Source organism: Triturus cristatus, chromosome 1_1, assembly GCF_964204655.1.
Source record: "Triturus cristatus chromosome 1_1, aTriCri1.1, whole genome shotgun sequence".
Taxonomy (NCBI): Eukaryota; Metazoa; Chordata; class Amphibia; order Caudata; family Salamandridae; genus Triturus; species Triturus cristatus.
The window spans coordinates 362,882,597-362,902,309 of NC_140579.1; positions in this window are offsets into that span (position 1 = coordinate 362,882,597).

A 19,713-nucleotide genomic window follows, 5' to 3' on the forward strand; every position below is an offset into this window, starting at 1 on the left:
GCATTTTCAACACCAGAGGGGCACTTCCAGTTTCGCGTCATGCCCTTTGGATTGAAAAATGCCCCTGCCACCTTCCAGAGACTGGTCAACCGGGTACTGACCGGGCTGGAGCAATTCAGCGCCACGTACTTGGATGACATTGCTGTGTTCAGCTCCACTTGGGAGGAACACTTGCAACACCTCTGTGAAGTGTTGAGGGTGCTGCAAAAGGCAGGCCTCACTATCAAGGCCAGTAAGTGCCAGATAGGGCAGGGATCGGTGGTGTATTTGCGACACCAGGTGGGGAGCGGCCAGGTGGCGCCCCTACAGGCAAAGATTGATACCATTCTGGCTTGGGAACCCCCCAAGACGCAGACAGAGGTGAGAGCCTTTCTAGGACTCACCGGGTATTACAGACGGTTCATCAAGGGATACGGCACCATTGTTGCCCCCTTGACAGAACTAACCTCTAGAAATCAGCCCAGGAAAGTGAATTGGACCGAGGCCTGTCAAACTGCTTTTGATGCCCTGAAAACTGCAATGTGCACAGCACCGGTGCTTAAGGCGCCTGACTTTTCGAGTGAGTTCGTAGTGCAGACAGACGCTTCAGAGCAAGGCGTGGGAGCAGTACTCTCACAGATGGACGACGAGGGCGGGGACCAACCCGTAGCTTTCATTAGTAGGAGGCTACTTCCCAGGGAACAGAGGTGGAGCGCTATTGAAAGGGAAGCATTTGCTGTGGTCTGGGCCCTGAAGAAGCTGAGGCCCTACCTGTTTGGGACTCACTTCCGTGTTCAGACCGACCACAGGCCCCTCAGATGGTTAATGCAGATGAGGGGTGAGAATCCAAAACTGTTGAGGTGGTCCATCTCCCTACAGGGAATGGACTTTACGGTGGAACACCGTCCCGGTACAGAACACGCCAATGCGGATGGTCTGTCCAGGTTTTTCCGCCTTAGTGATGAGAACTCCCAAGAGGGTGGGTAGTTCTCCCCACTTTCAGCTGGAGGGGACACGTGTTAGACCTGACATCCTTGGCGTGGGTTTTCCCCTATCTTTTGCCTCTGCTACCTGGATTTTTGATGCTGTGCTGGATTTCGTTTTTGCTGGTTTAGATGCTTTGGATACTCTGCCACTGCTAATCAGTGCCAGAGTGTAAGTGCTCCCTGTGTAAAATATCATATTGATTGGATATACCTGATTGGCATATCTGTATCACCCTGAAGACCCTAGTAAAGTGCACTGTGTGTGCCAGGGCTGGTGATGGCAGATGCTACTAGTGGGTCTGCAGCGCTGATTGCGGCACCCACCTGTGTAGCCCTAAAATGGTGTCTCAGGCCTGCCACCGCAGGCCTGCCTGCAGTCCCCGGACTGCAATGTCCTCCTGGCCAGTGTCCACACTGACTGGGCCTAACCCTTCCCTTTTTATACACGTCAGTCATCCCTATGGAAGGCCCAAGGTACCCCCCTGGGCAGGGTGCAGTGTATGTAAAAGGTAGAGCATGTACTAGTGCAGGTAACATGTTCTGGTAGTGAACAACGGCCATTTTGTGTGTTCACTGCTGCAAGGTTATCTTGCTCCATAGGCTAACATGGGGGAGGCTGGTGCCAATGGCTATCCGCCTATCTTCTCATAGGAACAAGATAAGACATGAGTGTTTGATATCCCTGAGCTCAGCATTTAATAACACATCTTTTAGGAGAGGTTGTTTTTAAATCCTGAGTTGGAGAATAGTACTTTTTAGAGAGTAGCTGTTCTCTTGTCTGACCCTTCTGTGTGCCTGGGCATGCTTGTGGATTGACTGTCTGGCTTGAGAGTGACAGGGGCTGGGGATCCCCCAGGAGGTTGGCTGAGTCAGCCCTTTGCTGAAGGGCGACATTTGCAAGTAGAGTGGAGGGAGGAGATAGCACCTGGGAGTGAATAGGGCTGTGCCTGCCTGCCCCACTGCTAGCTCCACCTCCTGCTGGGCAGCTGACGACTCTGCCCCTCACTCTGAAAAGAAAGCAGAAGCCAGGAAAACAAAGTGCTCCAGCAACACCCAGAACTGGATCAGACCGGGCTCAGGACGCACTTGCACAAAGACTTCAAAGACTTTTAGGGGTATAAGTACAAGACCCCTGACAACAGATTTTTAGATTCTACCATCAAGAGGAACCTCTGCTGAAAGACGGACCGCTGAAGAACTAAAGAAAGATTGCCTTGCTGTGTGCTCTAAGGGCTGACCTGTTCTGCTGTACAACTGAAGCTGAGGAAGAGAAGGGGTCTTGCTGTGTGCTGACCCTACCCACTTGACCAAACAAGACTTTGCTGTGTGCTGTGTCTTAAACCGAATCTCCAAGGGCCTGAGAAGAGCTGGCCTCCTGTTTCGCAACCCAGGGATAGAAAGGTTGCCAAGAACTCAAGACTCTGCTGTGTCCCCCCTGCGCTGCTGTGTGCTGCAGGGACCGGGGACTGTTCTACCAAGCTTCTCAACATCTGCCTGTGAAGTGGGCTGGCTGCTCTCTGTCTTGCTGGAGAGTGCCGCACTGACCCGGGCCTGACACCGGTTGCCGCATCAAGAAGACCGACGTGCTCATCGGCACGTGCCTTGCCGCGACCCGGAGGCCTGAAGCAGATCGAGAGTCGTACTTCCCTGCTCTACGAAGCCGCACTGTGAGTGGCTGACTCCGGTGACGTCGACATCGTCACTGGGGGCTCGTCGAGGGAGTTGTGGAAACCTTGCACTGAACAGCCAGAGGAGCGCTTTTACAACGAGCGCAGCGACACCGCCGGAGCAACGTAGCTGCCTAAAAATCAAGAGCCTACGAACTGATTCATTCTCAGTGAGTATCGAATCACGCAAGAGACTAGAGACTATCGACTTACAATCCCGACCAACCAAGAAAGCGAATATAGTGTAAACCTGTGATGCTTGATTTCAACTGCGGAAACTAGATAAAGATATATTATTTTTGATATAACTCACCTGTGTGGTCTAAGTTCGTGGTGTGCGGAGGGGGGATCATTGTGGTGTCTACGAGCCTTCCACTCCGCAGGAATACGTGCTGCCACATTAGAACCTCACCTGGCCCTGGCCGGGAGCAGCAGGGGTCCATTAAAACCCTGGCGGTCTTGTGCAGAGTTAAGCAATTTACCCATGTCTCTTTCCTCTCACCCCTCCCTTCCATCCCTCTCTCCTCTCCTCTCCCAATCCCTCTCTCACTTTGCAGGCCATTTTCTTTCACCCCTTTTTACAACTTCTGAACTCTCCCCATTCAACTCCTCACTTCACCCTTAATCACCTCTTGCCATTCTGTCTTTTCACTGCCCTCATCTCTAACAGTTTCTCACATTTATCTCATGGCCTCTCTGGCCCCGTCACCTCCCATGCCCATCTGCATTTCTCATTCACCTCATTTTCTGTTATTTCTGATATTTATATGTGTTGATCATCTTCATTGCTTAATTTTACTCGCAAGAAAGTGTCACTCATAGTCGTTGAAATGTCACTCATAATTACACTGAAATTATGAAAATGTCACACATGGCAATCTGAAACCTTTGCAGCTATGCCCCCAGCAGGCCCTGTTTTCCAGCCTCCAGGGGCCCCATCAGCGCTGTAGCGCACACAGGCAGCACTACACACTCTCGCAGGCGTTAGTTGCACCAGTGAGTTGCCTCATAACAGTCTACTTCATAAATTGTACATTTACTGCTGTAGTGTGAGAATGCATTTCATGAAAAGGAATATAAAGTAGGGTTGCAAAAAGAAAAATGCCAGCCATGTTTTTAAAGAGCCTGGAAAGACCTTGCCTTGGCACTAAATAGGGTTATAAATAAAAAAGTATGTAATCATTTGTAATGTGACTTTTCTGTTTTTGTTCCCTTCAATTATCAGTCATGGATCTCATCATTAAGGCAGCCCCAGAAGACAATTAAGTGCATTCTATTTATATTTGCTGTTAGAGGTATGCACAGATAAGTGCTGAAAATACGGCTTTAGGTGACTGCTTATTTTTGTTGGTGGGGCAAAGTGGTAGGTGGTGGGCCGGGCCGCTGGGGGGGGCCCTCATTGTGCTTTGAAGGGGGGGCCCCCTCAAGTTTCGTTACGCCACTGGGCCGAGCACTGGGGCGCCGGTGCTAAATCAAAGTCAGCTTGCTTACCACTATCCGCTCAGATGAGCCATAACATACCAGCAACAAAAAAAAAATGTTTCCACAGATGAGAGCCAACAAGTGTTTTCCTTTGAGCCCGTTTCCCTCGAAATCAAGGACCCTCGCGTGATGAAGGAGATGTACAGCAGTGGGTGTTGCAGTGATACACCTAGCAAGCCATGGGCATCAACCTGCCCATTCAGTTTGTCACACACACACACTAAGTGCAACAGCCCTGTGTGGACAGTAAAAACGGGGCTTTCCTATCTTTCACTGCCACCTCTACTCCCAACCGCGTCCCCCTTTTGGTGGCATCCTTGATCTGGCAGTGTTGAGTTTGGACAGCAAAGCTTAAGTCAGCCCCTCGGGTGAGTACGGGAAAATATTTGTTGTTATATGCAATAAAAATCACAATCATTCCCCGCAGCTACCAAGAGCCCTGTAATGATGGAGATGCGTGCTTTAACTGAGTAAACTGAAAACGTCAGATCGCAGAGTGTAATATTCACGGCATGGAGTAATGACCGCTCCACCGCCGCAGAAAGCACTCTGGTAGTGGTTACCTGTGGCGCCTTTCTCCAGTTCTGCTCAGTCGTATTTGACTTATGGCAGATTTGAATGTGACGTCATCCAGCTAAACGGAGCGTGTTGCACCTAATGTAGACCGAAATAATAATAATCTTAAAATGCACATACGGAATCTGATGAATGCACTGCTTCCTCCCATGTGTAAATGCGACCAGACAGTTGCGCTCGCCTGCCTGCTTCACAGTACTGCGGGGACAGCCTCAGTAACCAGTTTACAAAAGGTATGTAAACATGCAAATGGTCTTTAACGACCTGTGAAAAACTCAGGCGTGCTGGACTGTGCTGGAGATAAGACTGCAGACACAGCCCAGAGCCCACAGCAGCTCGAGCTGAGACACACTACGGGGGAGGAGGGGGGCTGAATCGTTTGTTGTCCGATGGGCCTGGGCAGAAGTGTGACCGGGAATGCGCGACCCCCTTTCCATCACTTCACGGCCCCCCTGGGGGTCGCGCCCCACACTTTGAATACCCCTGTTCTAGGGGATCAAGATTAGATTTTTTTAAGAGTGTCAAAACTGAAGCTTTCGTCCAGTCTTCAGGAAAAATCCTTGATTGAAACATGATGTTAAGATAGTAACAAGCTGTTTTGCCACAATATCCGGGACCATACGAATTATGGGAGGGGGACAAGGATCAAAAGGGGAACCTGAATTAGTAGTCAAGATCACCTGCCTAATTTTTTCCTCAGATAGCCCGAAGAATTCTCTCATAGACCTAGATTCCTCATCTACATGGGGGTTGGAAGGGGAAGGCACTAGCGCACACTGATTAGTAGTCAGAAAACTATTCAATATGTCCTGAACCTTCTTCTGAAAGAAGAGTGCCTGGGCATTGCAAAAATTATGACTGATTATGGTGGAATTGGGAGTAGTTAAAGTGGTGATCGTGCGAAAAAGCTCCTTCGAGGAGTTTTTTTCCTGTCCTATTTTCCCAGTAAAGAATTTTGATTTGGTGGCTATATTAAGAGCTTTGTATTTGGCAATGCATTGTTTGTAATTTTCTTTTTTGGTTGAACTGTAGTCCTTCCTCCGTATTCTCTCCTGTTTATGACAGAATTGTTTCAAGATTTTAAGTTCAGAGTTATACCAGGGAGCGGAGGGGCTACTTCTCTTCAAACTTTTACTTTTTATAGGCGCAAGATTATCAGTAGCTGCCTGAATCCAGATTTTGTACTTCCTAGCAGCAACATTTGGATCTGCTGAAGTTGCTTGCTCAGCGGTTAAGAGTGCCTTCCTAAACTCTGGGACCTACTGGCGCTGGTTAGCCTGGGACTAGAGGTCCCTTCTAAAAAGTCCTACGCAGCAGAAGAGCACGTGAAATTGGCAGCGCTGTGGGGATGTAGTCACCTCCTCCCCATCGAAAAGCATTGCCGCCTCCTGTCGCTGGTCAGCCTGAGACTCGAAATCCCTTCTCCAAAGCACCATCACATAATTCCAGTGGCCCTGAATATAAGGGATTAGATTTTTACCCAACTCATGTGCAAAATTAGCACCCAGAAGCAGCTATGTATACAATAACACCAGTGCAGCCTAGTAGTTACGAAGTTACGAGGGGTAAAAAATGTTGTGTGTAACTTTGCATCAGTGCTGTATCAACATGTTGACTCCAATGTTAGGACTAGCTGAGACCTTTATTTTCATTATTTGATAATAGAATGCCTACTCCAAGGGCAACGATCAGGCAGCCAGTTTACCTGGTTAGTAAAAAGTCCATCCACTAGCTACTGAAATGAGTTCAACTATGTCCACTAGCGTCTGGCCCGTCACCTTCCTCTATGTTATAGTGATTATACTAGAGTCTTTGTTTTTAGTGTAATACAAGATTTCACACTTTGATCCTCTACATCCATCATTGCATCTGTGAGAATGCAACAAGGTCACAGAATTGTGCTTGTACCTTTCTCTTCCAGCGGCGGCTCCTCTGCTATGACAGAGGAGCATTGCCCAACCAATAATAGCAGGAAAGGAAAAATAAAACGATAATAAACACTTGTTTTATTTTTCCTTTCCTACCGAGTCTTGAGGGAGGGGCCTGGGTGGGTAAGAGGCATTGAGGGTAGTAGTAGGTTTGCTCCCTTCACTGTGCATGATGGTTTGGCCAGATGTCCCAGGCTGGCCATACAGTCATGCGCAGTGAAAGCTGTCTCCAACCCAGCAACGCAACTGGGTTGGAGAGAGCAGGCACAGACTTGCAGTCTGTCCTGGAGTGCAAATCGAGGATGCTCAGGCCAATCCTTTCATTCATTCATTCATTTGCATTTGTAGAGCGCATGGTTACACCGACGGTGTGTCCCCGCGCTAATAGTAAATTCTCAGATGACAAGAGATTGGTAGGTGTGCCACAGCTAGCAAGTGAGAGCAGATTCAGGATTGGTCACAGGGCATTCTGGGAGCCTGTGCAGCCAGGAGAAGAGGAGCAGAAGAGCCCAACGCGGCCAGCTGCAGGAAAGGTTTTTTTTTCTCACCCACGACCCCTATGCCCTCCCTGCCCCCCAGCCCCGCAGCTTATCCAACACACCGGGCACACCTGTTCTCTTTCTCTTTCTCTCCTTTCCTCTTTCTCTCTCCCTTTAGCTGCATCTCTCCATCCTTGTTATTCTCTCTTTCTCGCTTTCGCTCTGCCCTTCTACCTCTCTATTCTGTCTCTCCCTGTCCTCTCCAGCTATATCTCGAGCTCTTTTCGCACCTCTATCAATATCTCTATATCTCTCTTTCTATATCTCTGGCTGTAGCTCCAGCCCTGTCTTTATCTCTATGGCTTCTTACTCTATATCTAGCTCTTTCTCTGTTTTTCTTTATCATTATGTCAATATTTTTTATGTCTCTTGCACGTTCTCCATCTTTTTTATCTATCTTTTCTTTATCTCTTTCTCGAGCATTCTCTTTCTTTTTCTCTATATTTCCCAAAATATCTTAATCTAGTTCTATCTCTATGTATCTTTGCCTTTCTCTATAAATCTTTCTCTTTTATCTTTCTTTATCTCGTTCTCTATCTTTCTCAATTTCTCTTTAGCTGTTTAGTGTGACAAAGTGAAAACAACAGGCAATTCACTTGAAAGTGCGCCATCAACTGCTACATGGATGTAAGAATACCATACTTTTGAAATATAAGGTTTCAACGTCCTCTATATTTGTAACTTAATGATGAAAATAATTCAATAACCAGTGCACATAAAGTTAAACTTTAGGATACATGTGCATAGAATATAAGATGCCATTCTTCATGGTAGTGGCTCAATCTATAATTTTCCCGTTTGCATTTCTGATAGCATCATTAATGACATTGTTTATATTATTGATGATGACATCACATATAACTCCATTTATAAAATGTCAGTTCAGTTTCATTTTTGATATCTTAAAAATATTATTTTTCAAATATGTTTTAATAGTACTGCTGAAGTTATCCACACTCTAAGATTCTCACACTCTAAAATTCTCCAACTCCAGAGAATATAGAAGAGGTAGGTTTTATCCCAAAAATGCATCAGATCGATGTAAGAATTGGTGAAGGGGGTGAAAATCTACCCATGTGTAGAGCTAGATTATTTTTAACACAGCTGTACAGTGTTTGTGTGCTTCTGCTTTGGGTGATAATGCTTTCTCCAAGTGATCTGCCATAAAGTTGCATGTCTCTTAACTACACAAATTCACAAACAAATCCTCTTAATTTACTTTGTCTTTCATACTTGGAACAAATACCATGCACTAGAAGACACTGCTGTGTAGAGGGGATTAATAAACCACAGAACCTGACATAACACCGTAAGGATCGCTTTGTTGATTGTCAGTCTATTTGACTCAGGCTTTCACCCCTGAAAGGTTATTTAAAAGAATAATATTTATTTGCATATCTACGTTAATAACTTTTATTACATTTCTTAGAAACCAAAATGCATTTGGTACATTATATTTACAGGTTATTTCTATTAAACCCGGGCAGAGTTCACATAGCCCAGCTACACGAGGCTAAACTAAGCCGCAAAACAGCTCAGCAAAGCTACGCGGAGTAACGCGAGCATGCGGAGTTACTTGTTCCGCGTGCTCACGTATGCTCGCGCATGCTTGCAAGATTTTTTTGACGTTCGGCAAAGCGGATTGCGTGTTCGGAGGGAAATATCGTGCAAACTTTACCACGCGGTCGCCAATGGGCACACCCATCTTGTTTTCCAGTCTTTGCTTGGTTCTGGGCCTGTTTTTCATCCCTCTCTAATCTTTTCAATCCTTTGTTTTTTACACTGTTTTGATGATCTTCTTTATTTATTATCTATCCCTCTCTCTTCTTAAGTGTCTATTTTGCATTTTCTTTCTACTTTTACTGCGTTTTTACTTTCCTACTTCTTGTCCTGACTTTATTTTTTACTCCTACATTTTCTTTTCCGCCCCCCCCCCCGCCCACCCAGAACCATGGCTAAGGCTACCTCTACCGGCTCTAGTATGGGTAAGGGGAAGGCGCCTGCACCCAAGAGCCGCCTTCGTTGTGGCAGACGTCGCCTGGAAGGGGTGCAGCCCTGGGCCCTTTTCACCGAGGCAGAAGTGCCCACCCTTGTTTTTTTTGTACAGCACTACCTCCCCTTAACCATGGCAGCAGGTGGCAGGCCCGGCTCTGGTTACGCTACATAGGAGCGTCACCGCCGGTGGGCGAGGGTGCGCCGAGCAGTGTTTGATGCTCTGGGGTTCGGCGCACCCATAACCAGCTGACTCACTGGTGGTCAGATATCTTGGACCAGGAGCAGGACCTGCTAGATGTTGAGGTTGTGGGGCTTGGTGAAACGCTAATTTATTACTATAGTGTGTTGTGCTCTGTGTTATTGCGAATATATATTTTTTTCCCAAATAGCAAGAATGCTGCTGCTTACATGCTGGTAAGTTACGTTTAAAAATCTATCGTGATTGTTATTTTTCTAGACACTAGACAGGTGCTTGGCGCTACTAATCTTACTTGTTTGCAACTTTGCGCTCGCTTTGGCTGATCATTATGTAAGAGAGTTTAGAGAACTTAAGTTAGGTAATGCTAGAGAGACTCCAGTCCTTTTCTTTTTCCTCCTGTCATTAAGATAGTGGTGGATTGAAAGGTAGTTTAGTTACTTAGTATTAGTTGGTAATTTTTTAGCGGTCTGCGTGACGCGTCCTTCGTCACATCACTCACATGCTGCTGAGTGCTGACTCCAGTCCTTAGTAGAACCTTTTGTAGTTTGTTAGTGAGTGAGTAATATAGCAACTAAGTCATCAGCAGCAACCAACCAACAATTTGGTGTATGCAAATTTATGCATGCGTCCATCTATGCATTTTTGAGGACTAAAATAAATGGAAATGCAGACTTAGTGAACAATTGGCCTGTCAAAGGGGGTTGATTCATTCATGATTTCGAATGAGATTGAAACTTAGAAGAAGCAAATATATTTTTGGCAATTCATTTCTAATGTCTTTGGAATAGTTGGGCTAGGTCAGGTGGTATGGTTAGGATTCTGGAATCAGAATGGAACACTGGATTAATAATAATAACTAGATGGTCCGCGAATTCCGCAATACTACTAGTTGATCAGATTAGCTAGGTCAATGTTATTGCAATTGTTGTTTCTAAAAATGTTTCTAGACCGTTTTTTAAAACAATTTATTTGTTTCACTCGAATCATCAATGTTTGTATCTTTCTTTATTATATCTTACATGATCAGCACCCAGGGTCAAGAAGACGACGGGGTCTGAGGCGGGAACTGGAGATGCCTCCCAGGGCCAGGAATGCTCCTCTACCAAGGGCTTTGCTGCTGTCCCCAGTAAGTCCTTCTGTTGTTAATATTAATAATTATATTTCCCTAACTTTAACTGCACCTTATTTTTTCCGAACTATTATTTCCGTTTCCTACTTCAATTTTTTACCAAATCTTCTTTGATCTATCTGTTTCTAAATTCTTGTTACTATTAGTCTGTCTGTAGCATGCCCAGTTGGCCACCCTTTATTTTTTAAAAGCTTTAAAACTCAGATTCACCAATAGCTTTAGTCACTGAGTCCAGTCCTTTGGGTTGTCCTCTTGTCAATCTTGAGAGGCTTTTCGACAATTGCCACCAACAAAATGCCCAACCAGTTATTTTACTATTTTTGATAGGATAGGACATACTACTACTATCTACTCTACTCTGTCTAGTAGACTAGTACCTGATTTGTACTAGTGATGTATGTGGTGTAGGTATGTATTGTATTAACTATTTTCAATCTTGCTAGTGAAAAAGAATAATAGGGGGTAGCGTATATGGCAGCTAAAAAATGTGGAATGTTTTTTCTAGGCGTACCGACCACCAGTGCCGGGGCCAGCAGCGGGGCAGGCGACGCCTGCCAGGAGGGAGCAGCGGATGCGGCAGCTGCCACAGGGGTTGGTGAGCCAGCAGCAGTGGCGGGCGGTGGTAAGGTATACTTATATTCCTTACTGACAACTGACAACAGTTACACACTTGCTGCAAGGGTGTACACTGTATGTTGAGAGAGACTAGGTTGAAGAAGAAGACACCCTTTACTTAGCATTAATAATAGCATTAGCAGCTGGAATTGAGTAACTAATGGCCTATTCTGTCTGACTTCAACTCAGCTGGAAATGTTTTATGGAGAAGACTAAGAGTCAGATGACCTTGATGGATGGGACCTTGATGGATGGGTTGAACGAAAAGGGAAAGAAGGATGGAAGGAGGAAGGATGGGCGAGGTGTAATATATGACTGGCAGAGACGGATGTGTGGGATGTATAGGTGGCTGCTAGGAATCGGATGCATGGGTGGTTAAAGGATGGGTGGAAGGTGAAAGAAAAGATGCCTGCCTGGTTCGGTGAAACTGTATAGGTGATAGGAAGAATCCTCCGGGGAATTTCATGGGTCAAACTCAAAGGCAAGCAAGAGGAAGGAAGCATGGGTGTTGGTTTAAAAACAAATAACAAAACTATGTTGTCGGTAAAACTAAGGTTTGTTGAGAGATTAAAAAGAACAATAGACATGTTTACTTTGGATGCCTGGATGGTATTCAATCATCATAGCATAGGTAGAGACTGTCACTGGATGAAGAGTCTTTGAAGAGGATGACATAAAAGAAAAATAAACCATACCAGAGTAGCAAAGCGAAGGAGAATAGAAGATGATCATTAAAAAAATATAAGGCTAGAAGAGCAATGCAATGATTGATAAATGGAAAAATCGCTGGGAAGAGAAATAACAGGACTGTTTTTTGCAAGGTTTTTTTATTCAAGGTAGTATTTTCAGAATACTCCCTTGACTCACAGTAGTTTGCAAGCACAGCATATATATTGTGTATATATGTTATCAAGCGTCTCCCTCCGACTCCAAGGCCCACTCCCTACCTATTATTTTCAACTGTGTCAGCCTGCCATGGGTGGCCTATCGATTGCATGGCACATCAATCAAAAGTACCTCATGTCGTCCCATATAAAATCAATGATCATTTCGATCAGATATCATTATCATCTGCCTTGTTGTAGTAGTCAGGGTGAAAGTGAAATTGAGCAGTTGCCATTGATGTAACAGAGTATGGCCACCCATAATAGAAAAATAAGATAATTGTATAGTTGTAGACTACAGCTTCCCCACCTGCAGACAGTAGTAAATAAAAATAATGTGAGTCTGCGACACGAGTATGTTTGTCTAGGGTGCAAGCTGACTGAGCTGGCACGCCTACAACAAGGTTAATTTAGCTAAACAAGAGAGAGAAGAGAAAGACTGGTCTACTCCATAGTGCCTAGTAGTAGCAATGCCTGAAACTCTCATAAATGTTAGAGGCAGAGGAAGTGGGAGGATACTACAAATATTATGTACTGTGCTTGCTAGTGCTACTGTGACACTATGTGTAGAATTAATTTTGTGTTACTGTTTTGCTAAGAGTATTGGTTACAATTGTCTTTTTTCTTTCTTGATATAGCTACTCCTTCCCAACCAAAAGGACCACCAAACAGGAAGGAGTTGGCAGCCATGGCCCGGTGCCGGAAGCTGGAGGCCATCTGTAAAGAATATTGGCGGCTGGTGGATCTGGCAGAGGAGGAGGAGGAGGCGGCAGCAGCTGCAGCCTCCTCCAATGCCCTGTGCCTCCGCCAGGCCCCTCCAGTGGTACGACGCAGCGGTCTGGCAGCCACCCGCTGCGTTTCATTCTACACTGCTGCCCCCCCTGTGGATGCAATTGTAAAGCATTCAAGCGCCGCATGCTCCTCCAGGTGGCACGCCTAGAGGAGTGGATAAAGGTCCTGTAGGATACTAAGCGCACCCACCGGTAGATCTCCGTTGCATTGCCCCTTTTTTAATCTTTGTTTTTGGTGGGTGGGAATTGGGTGTTGGGGAAAAGTTGGGTTTTTTATTTAGTATTTATTATGGACAAAGGACTCGAGCGGACATTGGTTGAACTCTTTCTTTATCTTTGGACATTGGTTGGGGATAGGGAGAGGGGTGCGTCAGGTGTTGTGGGATTTTTACATTAGTTTATTTTGTTAGGGGAATAATTTATTCATACTTAAAGTTTACATACGATGTAAATCTTTTGTGGGGATTTACTCTTTTACTTCACACTGTTTCCTTTGCTGCTGCAGTACCGCAGCCAGATTTTTATTTAAATAATCTGCTGATAGTGTAACACACGGACAGATAGATAGATGCGGTACGCTTACTTGTAAGTGACTTGTCCTACTAGTACTGTCAATCTCTCATCCTAGTCTATACAGTACGCAACTGGACTCGGAACGGAAGGGTGTGGGTGTGTGAATTAATGAATTAATTTCCATATTATCAATTATGCGCCCCCAAAACTTCTTCTCTTACCTGTGATTGATGTTTATTTAAACTTAGGCAAAGCGATGTCTGCCTGGCGATGAAGGTTTGGTTTCCCAAGATGCCATGGTGGTGGTAGTAGTAGTAGTAGTACACACTGGCAGTACCATTTGCAAAAAAAGAAAATGAGACAGCAGTCGCCTGAGGGAGACTCGGGAAGGTGTAGTAGAACAAAGTACAGTGCACAAGAAGACTGCAAAACATGAATCCATGATGATAAGCAATGCTAAAGTAAAATGAAACACAATGGTGGCGGGGATAGCCTAGTGCAAGTTACAAACTGTAGTTGACTCGACCTATGAAGTGGACAAGCGTAACCTTTAGTGCTGTAAGGATGATGAATCGATGCCAGCAATTAATTATGATGGATTATGTTCCACTGGAAAAATAATTGACTTGCAAATACTGAGCATGGGTGGGCAAGCAGAAGAATATCCTCGCCCAGCCTTGAGTTAGTGTTGCTTTCACCACATCCGCCCCAGCAAGTGTGTGATCAACTATTGGTGTAAATTAATTTAATTTAGTCACACCTCAATATAAATCACACAGCCCGGGGGAAGAGGGTTAGGGTTTGATGAATGGTTGGGAAGTGGTATTTGAGGGAAAGATTTGACAAAGACAAACACTACACATGGACAATAGACAATCTTGGCAGACCACCATCATAAATATGTTAAGGGAGACAAAGGAAATGCATGCATGATGATGACTTGATGGTTAATGATGAGTAGAAATAGACTAGTAGTACAGGCCAGAGCAGCAGTATATTATTAATTATTATTATTATGCAATTGCCTTGCCTGTCTGCCCCCAGAGAGACCCAAATTACATACATTTTATGTTCTGTTGTACCGGGCTTCTTTTTAGGCTAGCAAAGAAAATGTCAAAATAGCTGTAGGGGTCAAATATATCAGCAAACATAATAAAAAACAACACACATAGTCGTAAAATGATTGAAGAGAAAAAATGAATTAAATGAAATAAAAGAAGACGATACTATAAGTTACTATGTTATGGTTAAATTGGGAGTTGCATCTCGGCATTCCTCTTGGTCCTTCCTTCCATGGACGCTCCGTCCGTCAATCTTAGGTGCCACTGCCTGCCTGGCAGATGCGGTTTGGTAAGGTAATTGTAAGTTGTTTTTCCCCAGTATAGCGTCGGGTAAAGGCCGGCCTGTAAGTGTAGATGGAAAAACAAAAGGGATATTGAAAAATCAAGGAGAAAAGTAAAGCTAAAATGCATAAATTACAGAGGAGTGCAACAAGATCACTTTCGGAGGCGGCATGGCTAAATCATGTCTACTCTGTTTCCAGTATTAACCTACAACAACAGCAGGACAGAGCAAGCCCGCGGCGCCCACCCAAACTACACTTAGCTTAGATTTCGAGCCTTACAGAACACACATATACAGCAACATAGCATTTTCCAAATTAAGTAACTAAATTAATGCACCGCTGTCAGTCATACCACTACACTCGCCTCCACCACTATACAGACATGTAGGTCTGCCGTGGTTGTTGTTGACTCGTTTACCTTTTAGGCCACTTCATGAAATTCCCGAGTTATTGCATCAATCATCTCTGATCCTACTGACTGACTGCGATGAGTATAGTATGGTCATCATGGTGTCCAACTCTGTAGTGTACCGAGTGAGTCCAGATTCCATATTCAAAAATGCAATGGATCGGCCTGCAGTAGAAGTACAAATTTGTTATTAAACAACAAGAAGGGAAACATTTACTTGCCTCACTTTTTTGTGTGTAGAATAGATTAAATACTAGTAGACGTCATGCACAACAACAACAACACAAACACCAATCACTCAGAGTCAGCATCCAATGCATGCCATCATCATTACATGTTCTTAAGGGGCAGTCCCTCTCAGTTTGAAAAGGAGGATAGCTATAGTCAATTAGTCATGTTCTTTGGAGGGACTCGACAAGGCAGGCACACATTTCTTGTACTATTCTCCATCCAATATCTAGCTTGAGGGAAATTGATTAAGGGCAAGTTAGGACTGTAGTGGACTGGAGCAGGACTCGGAGGAGTGGACTAACTTCTTCAATGACTGCACATAGTTGCAACTCCAATCCGGCAATAAAAGAGTATGATGGTGGTGATGGATTTGTTGTGATTCGAACTAGAAAGACAGAGACAGATGCAAATAATAAAAGTAAATAAGGAAGAAAGAAAAGGTAACAAGCTGAAAGCCTAGTTGTCAGTGAAGGAGAGTTTTTCCTCAAACTCTGGTGGTTCACCCAGAAGTAGGTCTTCTAGCACACTTCTTCCATGACCTAAGTCGCTGTCATCATCTTCCTGCTGTGCTACATCAGGTATGGTGTAATGTGGTGGTATAAAGTGCTTATTCATTTTGATCACGGTTAACCTCTCCTCAATTTGGGGTGAGAGACTGGTCCTTTTCACTGTTACAATGGCACAAGCGGCACTGAAACCCGCTCAGAAGAAACACTTGCGAAAGGGCAAGCCAGAGAGATTATCGCCAGCCTGCTAAGCACTGGTCATTGGCCCCTTTTACCAAACCAGTACACCAATGGGTTTTGATCAATGTAGACCTGTGTTGGGTCATCCAGATAGGCCTGGACCATACGCTCAATGCTCAGGGGTGCTCCGCTTTGCTCTGCCTCTTTTGGCTTTGCCTCAGCACTGGACCTAACAAGCCCTTGCCATACATACCATTCCTGTGCCGATTTTACTGGGGCTGATGATCCTGTCCTTGCTGTTTTTGCTGTTGTTCCTGGTGTTGTTGGTGGTTTTGACTACTGTGAGCCAACCGCACTGCCCTCGGGCTCTGAAGTTGAACTTGACGCCAGCTGCCCTGCAGTACCTGTTGTGGGCTGGAGTAGCCGGCCTCTAATTCCCAGCCATTTTTTTTCTAATGACTGGCTTCCGTAGCTATCCAAGTTTTATACTTGGGAACATCCACTTCTGAAAAAGGAATCAATGTGTTAGTGTTCAGTACTGCTTTGTACCATGGATCCAGAATTGTGACAAAAATGTAATGGTTGGATGACACAATGCCTCTGCACCATTGTATTTTCAGGTAAGCGATGGGTTAAGCTCTCCGCCAACTCATATGCTTCTTTTTTTTCCTCCACACTTGCGTACATTGCAGAAACCCCCTTCAGCCGTTCCTGTAGCATGTGCTATAATGGGATAACTTGGCCCATAGTACAGTCCTCCTTGATGACTTCATGTGTGAAGAGCTCAAAAGGAAGTAGCATCTCTGTCAGGCATTTAACTAGGCCCCATTGGTCCATCTCAACCATCATGCCTTTCACAGTAGCATTCCCTCTCTGCATGACATATTCATTGATCGGTCTGCATTGCTCAAACAGACGTTCAAGCATGTAATAAGTTGAGTTCCAACGTGTTGGCACCTCCTGGATGAGTGCTTTAACTGGCACTCTATGCTCATGTTGAATGATCCTTAGCTGCTTCTGGGATTTAAAAGAATGGCTGAAATGTGTGCAGATTCTTCTACAGGTGGGCAGTAAGTTGCTGACTCAGTCTTCTTTTTTCAGAAAGTCTTGAACAATAATTTTAATGCAGTAAGCCAAACACAGGACCCTGAAATAGCATGCTAATCTCACACTCACCACTGGGGCAGACCCAACCAGACTCCTGGAGCCAGGCTCACCAGCCAGCTCCAGCCAATCACACGCCAGACACACTGCACACAGAAGTGCCCACTTCTAGAAGTGGCACTTCCACACTAGGTACATGCACGCCGCACACATCATCGCGCAGCATTCAATCACACGAGTCCGCACATACAAAACTCGGGCCTGCACACCCCACGCATCAGGAACTACTAGGGACACATACATTCCCCATGCATTCCTATGGGAGGGCAGGCCTATCTCACCACATGCACTCAGAGCGCGCACACACTTTACCCTGGGACACAGGAAAAGTGCGCAGAAACCAAAAACCACTATCACCAAGTCACCAGTAAAAGCAAAAAAATTCAGGGGTGAACCTGCCAGAAGGGCCAGGTCCAACAGCCACCATCGTACATGGCCCTAACTATATTACTGCCATTGTCCGTGGCAACAAACCCAATGTTAAGCCCTCTTGGGTGCAGCCATTCAAAGACCTTGCTGTTAAACTCTTCCAAAATGTTTGCAGCAGTATGAGATTTCTCCATGGCGAACATGGCTACAGTTGCATGTTTCCGAGTGACATTACAAATCTCAGCAGTGTCAACACCTGCAGATATTTTTTCTCGAACCCCCACAAAAGAGATCCAGTGTGCAGTGATGCACATGTAATCAGTGGCTTGGCAACTTGCCCACTTGTCTGTTGTCAGGTGGATAGTGTGAACAGCACTCTGCTGCAAAGCTTATCGAAGCAATTTCAGCACGTCGTGATGTAGTGCTGGAACAGCAACTCTGGCAAAATAGCGCTGGCTGGAACCTTCCATTTTGGGCAGATGGTTGTCACAAATTCAAGAAAACCCACCCCTTCCACAAAAGGAAGAAGGTCCAGCGCTAACATTTTAGCCAGCTTCGCATTGTACAAATGTGCTGTTGGGTGGTTGCGGTTCGTACTGCCCCTCCGACCTAAACATGCTGACAATGGTAGCCTGGATTTTTTTCTTTTCTGGTGCCACTGATGCAAGTGATGCCAGATGTTGTTAGGCTCAACACACGTTTCGTTGCTGCACTCTCTTGCCTGGGACCCCCTGGTGTCTCAGCCTGACTCTTACTCTTGTGCCACTGCGATATTGCTAATGCGGATCTGGCCGGTACCACTGGACTGCTGGGGACAGCGCTACTTGGTGTACCAGAGAAAATGTCTCCCTCTTGTTCACCTTCCACCGTGATTGGATCTTCTACTCCTTCATCCCCACCAACAACAATGGGTGCTGTTTTTGGCCGCTAAGGTGTGCCTTCCACTGGATCATGTGGTGTTTTTTCAGATGGGTTGTTTGGCCTCCAGTACCATAGTTTGCACCAAGCTTACCCCGACTAACACCTTCTTCACAAATGCTCGAGAGAGATTATTCTCCTGATTGCAAATTCTGCGAATTCGGGATCGCGATCTTTGCAAAACTTCCGCCGGAAGTCCGATAGCGCACCCGAATGACTTGTTCGCGATCGCACACTCCCGCGGGTATGTTTGGACGGCTACAAATTCTCGTGACACTTTCGAACTGATGGGGAATCTCGTCGGCGATCCCAGGCATCCCAGTAAGTAGCTTCCGCGCATGCGAAAACGCATTTTGAGAGCACAAACACAAAAAAAACACTGCTGCACTGCGTAGCGCAGAGTTTTTGCTAACTCCCTGTTCTATGCGGAACGCGGAGTTGCCAAAAATCCGCAAACTCCGCTAGCGGAGCAGATTTTACGCCCAGGGTTAATTTCTATTAGTAGAAACAATGAACCCTGTAATGAAAAAATGTGGATAACATATTGAGTAAATCTAGAATCCTTTTTGTCTAAAATCTGTCCATCCATGGAGGCACAGTGGGAGGACTTGGTCAGATTTTTGCTACTGCTTCTATGGAAGCTTTTCCATATATATGCCATATGCAATGAGGTCAATGCTGTGGTGGCCTCTGTGCTGTTGCACATTGGTTATATTTTGTGGTTGTATTGTGGAATGATGCTTTATCTAATCTTGCATCTGTAGCCACTTCAGAACGTGACAGGCCATCTCCTAACAGGGGTAGAGCATAGTTAGCAAGTTAGATCTGCTTTTTTTGGCTCCACGGTGGATTCCAATGGTGTGGAGTAAAGATTACTAGGTGTTTAAGGCAGGAAAGGTGTAGTATTTGCTTTTTTTTAACTGTATCACACTTTTATGGTGATCTAACATGTCATGAGTGAAATGTATTGATGTCATATGGAATGCTGGGGGGAACAAGTGGCAGTTGGGCTGAGCAGCTGGTGATTTCTTCTGGTGGTTAATTGATCACAAATCAATTGAGAAGCGAAACTTTCAAATTTACAATCCTTTGCTAGTACTTTAAGTGCTGTTATAAAACATTCAACAGGTTCATTTTGGCCTTGAGTTCATGTGAAAAAACGAGTGCCAGATCATCACAATGTACTTTAACTAATAACCGTGTACAATTTACTTTCACCATTATGTATGAATTCCTGAAGAAAAGTGGGGTCTGGCATTTAAGGATGCCGCTTTACCGTCTCCACAGTAATGGGATGGTAGAATGCTT